Source organism: Prionailurus viverrinus, chromosome C2, assembly GCF_022837055.1.
Source record: "Prionailurus viverrinus isolate Anna chromosome C2, UM_Priviv_1.0, whole genome shotgun sequence".
Classification (NCBI taxonomy): Eukaryota; Metazoa; Chordata; class Mammalia; order Carnivora; family Felidae; genus Prionailurus; species Prionailurus viverrinus.
In genome coordinates, this window is record NC_062569.1 from 74,300,234 (window position 1) to 74,306,014 (window position 5,781).

Sequence of the window (5,781 nt, forward strand, 5' to 3'; positions counted from 1 at the left end):
AGATACACTGGCTGGTCATCTTTTTATGCCACTTTTCATTTATGTATGGGAGAACTTAATGCAAAAAGCAATATATGTTTCTTACATAAATATAAAGAAAAAGAAAAATGTGAAAATCACATGTAATCTGATGACACAAAAAATAACCACAGTTACCATTTTGGAATATAACTTTTCAGTCTCTTAAATCCATTGTATTTATTTATTTTCAAGTACAGGCACACCTCAGAAATATTGCAGGTTCAGTTTCAGACCACAATAAAGCAAATATCTCACTAAAACAAGTCCAATGAATTTTTTGGTTGCCCAGTGCATATAAAAGTTATGTTGACACTATTCTGTGGTCTATTAATGTGCAATAATGTTATGTCTAAAAACAATGTACATACTTTAATTTAAAAATATTACTAAAAAAAGCTAACCAATATCTGAGCTTTAGGCTGGTGGAGGGTCTTGCCTAGATGATGCTGGCTGATGACCGATCATGGTGGTGGCAGCTATAGGTTGGAGTTTCTGTGGCAATTTCTTTTTTTTTTTTTTTTTTTATTTTAAAAAAATTTTTTTTTTCAACGTTTTATTTATTTTTGGGACAGAGAGAGACAGAGCATGAACGGGGGAGGGGCAGAGAGAGAGGGAGACACAGAATCGGAAACAGGTTCCAGGCTCTGAGCCATCAGCCCTGAGCCTGACGCGGGGCTCGAACTCGCGGACCGCGAGATCGTGACCTGGTTGAAGTCGGACGCTTAACCGACTGCGCCACCCAGGCGCCCCTGTGGCAATTTCTTAAAATAAGACAACAATGAAGTCTGATGCATTGAATGACTCTTTCTCTAATAAACAATTTCTCAGTAGCTTGTGATGCTGTTTGATAGCATTTTACCAACAGTAGAACTTTCAAAATTAGAGTCAGTCCTCTCAAACCCTGCTGGTGCTTTATCAACCAAGTTTTTTTTTTCAAGTTTTTATTTAAATTCTAGTTAGTTAACATATAGTGTAATATTGGTTTCAGGAGTAGAATTCAGTGATTCCACTTACATACAACATCCAGTGCTCATCACAAGTGCCCTCCTTAATGCCCATCCCCCATTCATCCCTGTCCACCTTCCTTCATCAACCCTCAGTCTGTTCTCTATAGTTAAGAGTCTCTTAAGGCTTGCCTCCATTTCTCTTCTTTTCTTTTTCATCCTTTCAGATATTCATCTGTTTTGTTTCTTAAATTCCACATATGAGTGAAATCATATGGTATTTGTCTTTCTCTGATTGACTTGTTTTGCTTAGCATAATACACTCTAGCTCCATCCAAGTCCTTGCAAATGGCAAGATTTTATTCTTTTTGATGGCTGACTAATATTCCATTGTACCTATATATGACCTCGTCTTTATCCATTCATCTGTCAATCAACATTTGGGGTCCTTCCATAATTTGGCTATTGTTGTTTATCAACTAAGTTTATGTAATATTCTAATCCTGTGTTGTCATTTCAACATCTTCACAGCATCCTCACCAGGACTAGGTTCCATCTCAAGAAACCACTTTTCTTTGCTCATCCATAAGAAGCAACTCCTTACCTGTGAAAGTGTTATCATGAGACTGCAGCAATTCAGTCCCATCTTCAAGCTCCACCTCTAATTCTAGTTCTCCTTCTGTTTCCACCACATCTGCAATTACTTGCTCAACTGAAATCTTGAGCCCCTCCATGTCATCCATGAGGGCTGGAATCAATTTCTTCCAAACTCCTGTTACTGCTGATATTATGACCTCTTAGGAAACACAGATGTTCCCAATGGCATCTAAAATGGGGAATCCTTTCCAGAAAGTTTTCGATTTACTTTGCCCAGACCCATCAGAGCAATCACTGTCTATGATAGCTATAGCCTTATGAAATGTAGATCTTAAATAATAAAGCTTGAAAGTTGAAATTACTCCTTGACGCCTGAGTTGCAGAATGGATGCTCTGTTACCAGGCATGAAAATAACATCAATCTCATTGTACAACTTCAGAGAGCTCTTGGGTGCATTGTCAATGAACAGTCAAAATTTGAAAGGAACCTTTTTTTTCTGAGCAATAGGTCTCAACAGTAGGCTTAAAATAGTAAACTGTGTTGTAAAGAGATGTGCTGTCATCCAGGATTTGTTGTTTCATTTCTATAGCACAGGCAGAGTAGATTAAGCATAATTCTTAAGGACCCCAGGATTTTTGGAATGGTTAATGATCATTGGCTTCAACATAAAGTCACCAGCTGCATCAGCCCCTAAAAAGAGAGTCAGCCTGTCCTTTGAAGCTTTGAAGCCAGGCATTGACTTCTCCTCTCTAGCCGTAAAAATCTTAGATGGCATTGTCTTCCAATAGAAGACATTGAAAATCTATTGTTTAGTGTAGCCATCTTCTTTATCTTAGCTAAATCTTCTGGATAACTTGCTGCAGCTTCTGTATCAGCACTTGCTGCTTCACCTGGCACATGTATGTTATGGAGATGGCTTCTTTTCCTTAAACCTCATGAACAAACCTCTGCTGGGCTTCAAATTTTTCTTCTGCAGCTTCCTCACCTCTCCCAGACTTTGTAGAATTGAGGAGAGTTAGATCTTTGCTCTGGATTAGGTTTTAGTTTAAGGGAATGTTGTGGCTAGTTTGATCTTCTATCCAGACCACTGCAACTTTCTCCATATCAGCAATAAGGCTGTTTTGCTCTTATCATTCATGTGTTCACTGGAATAGTACTTTTAATTTCCTTCAAGAACTTTGTCTTTGCAGTCACAACTTAGCTTAGCTAAGCTTTCTATTTGTCTTTCTCACTAAGCTGAATCATTTCTAGCTTTTGATTTAAGGTAAGAGACGTGCAAGTCTTTCTTTCACTTGAACACTTAGAGGTCATTGTAGAGTTTTTGGTTGGCCTAATTTTAATATTATTGTGTATCAGGGAATAGGGAAGGCTGAGGAAAAAGAGGGAAATGGGGAAATAGCCAGAACACACATTATACTTATTAAGTTTGCCATCTTATTTATATGAGTGCAGTTTGGGGTGCCCTAAAACAATTACAGTGATAACATTAAAGATCACTGACCACAAATCACCATAACAAATATACTAATAATGAAAAGGTATAAAATATTGTGAGAATTACCAAAATGTGATGGAGGGGCACAAAATGAGCAAATGCTGTTGGACAAATTGTGCCGATAGACTTACTTGATGCAGGCTTGTCACAAACCTATCTGTACAAAAAGTCAACATCTGCAAAGTTCAGTGAAGTGAAGCACACTAAAATGAAGTAAGCCTATAAATAGCTTCTAAAAAACTAATTTTAATTTTTTTTAATCTTTATGTTTGAGAGAGAGAGAGAGACAGAGTGCAAGCGGGGGAGGAACAGAGAAAGAGAGAGGGAGACACAGAATCCAAAGCAGGCTCCAGGCTCCAAGCCGTCAACACAGAGCCTGATGTGGGGCTTGAACTCATGAACCAAGAGATCACGACCTGAGCTGAAGTCGGATGCTTAACTGACTGAGCCACCCAGACGCCCCTAAAAAACTAATTTTAAAGGTAACACATGCTCATTGTTTGAAAACAATTCAGCAAGCAATAAAGAAGAAAGTAAAAAAAAATAATAACAATGGGTACTCATTCCTATAACAACACTATGCAGAATTTCTGCCTCAAAGATTTGTGTACTTTAAAAGTTTTATTTATGTTGATAATTTATACACAGAAGTTATACCAGTTTATATTCTATTAAGAAAAAAATGGGTTGTTGTGGGGGGGGGGAGGCAGGAAGAGGGGAAAATGAGTGATGGGCATTGAGGAGAGCACTTGTTGGGATGAGCACTGGGTGTTGCATGTAAGTGATGAATCATAGGCATCTACTCCCAAAGCCCAAAGCACACTGTATACACTGATGTGAGCCAACTTGAAAATAAATTATATTAAAAGAAAAAAAACAATATATGAGAACACTTATTCTTTTCATAACCTCAAAGAACTGTCTTTGAATATTATCTTTTTTAGATCTTTAATTCGATAGGCTTAAAAAAGGAGACAAGATTTTATTTTTTATGTTTTGATGCTTAGTAAGTTTATTATTCTTATAGGTTTATTTGTATTTCTCACTATAAATTGCTTATGTATTTTTTTGCATACTTTGCATTTGTAAAAGCCCCTTTGTAGTGAGGTTGTCAGTCATTTTTCTGCCAGCTGTATAAAATATTTTTCTTAGTTTGTTCTTTTCCTTTGAATTATTTATCTACTTTTAAGTTTTTATTTTTATTTTTATTTTTTATAACTTTTTAATGTTTATTTTTAAGAGAGAGACTGTGTGTGAGTGGGGGAGGGGCAGAGAACAAGGGAGGCACAGAATCTGAAGAAGGCTCTAGGCTCTGGGCTGTCAGCACAGACCCGGACATGGGGCTCAAACTCGATGTGAGATCACGACCTGAGCCAAAGTTGGATGCTTAACCAACTGAGCCACCCAGGCACCTCAAGTTTTTATTTTTAAATAATTTTAGATTTATTGAAGACTTACAAAGTAGTACAGAGAGTTCCTATAAAACTTTCATCCAGCTTCCCTATTTACTTATATAATTACAGTACAATTATCAAAATTAAGAAATTAACATTGGTACAATGCTATTAACTAGTATTTTATTTAGAATAGACTTTATTCAAATTTCACCAGTTTTTCCCCCAATGGTATTTTTCTGTTCTAGTATCTACTCTAGGACCCTACATTGCATAAGTTTTCATGTCTCCTTAGTCTTTTCCAATCTATGGTAGTTTTAGTTTTTCCTTAATTTTCATGATCTTGACAATTTTAAAGAATACTAGTCAAGTATTTTGTATAATATTATTCAATTTGGGTTTCCCCACTCTAAAGCTACCATTTTTCTCTTTCCATACTCAGTTGTTAGAAAGAAATCACTAAGTCCAGCCCTCACTCCAGTGGGAGGTGGGTTAATCTCACCACCTAGAGAGTAGAGTATCAAAGAATTTGTGGACATATTTTAAAACCATTACACTAATACATATTTGGGGGTATGGATACTTTAAATCTATGTAAATATCCTATTTCTCACTAAAGTTTCACCAACTATTTTGACACTCATCACTAGATCTTGTTTGGAGCAATTATTGCTATGGTGTTCTAAAGCTGATTTTCTATTTCCCTCATTGCTTCTGCATTTATTATTTGGAATCCTTCTGTAAGGAATATTTGTTCCTTTTCCCCCAGAAATATGGTAGGCTTCAGTGGCTAAATACACCAACGGCCTGATTTCTTTATCTTTGCTTTGCTTTCTGTACTATAATGGTAAGATGGCTGCCAATTGCTCTCAGAGTATATTTGTTTTCTATCGGTGCTATAACAAATTACCACAAACTTGGTGGCCTAAAACAACACAAACTTGTCTTTATGGAGGTCAGAAGTCTGAAATATATTTCATCGGGCCAAAATCAAGGGGTTGGTAAAGCTTTATATTTTTCTGGGAGGCTCTAGGGAAGAATCCATATTCTTGTCTTTTCCAGCTTCTAGAGACTACCCTTATTCTTTGGCTCATGGCCTTCCTTCCTTCTTCTTCCATCTTCAAGTCAGCAATATTAGGTCAAGACCTTTTCCTACTCAATCTGTTTGGATTTCTCCCTCTACCTCCTTCTTTCACTTATAATGACCCTTGTGATTACATTGGGCCTATGTGGATGATCCAGAATAATCTCTCCATCTCAAGATCAGCTGAATAGCAACATTAATTACATCTGCAACCTTAATTCCCATTTGCCAAGTAATGTAACATG

The 5,781-nt window shown here is 36.8% G+C and overlaps 1 pseudogene; it reads right to left on the minus strand.

Annotated features, from left to right (window-relative positions):
- Positions 1-435: 435 nt before the first annotated feature.
- On the minus strand, positions 436-2,874 carry LOC125174471 (tigger transposable element-derived protein 1-like; annotated as a pseudogene).
- Between the last annotated feature and the right edge of the window lie 2,907 nt (positions 2,875-5,781).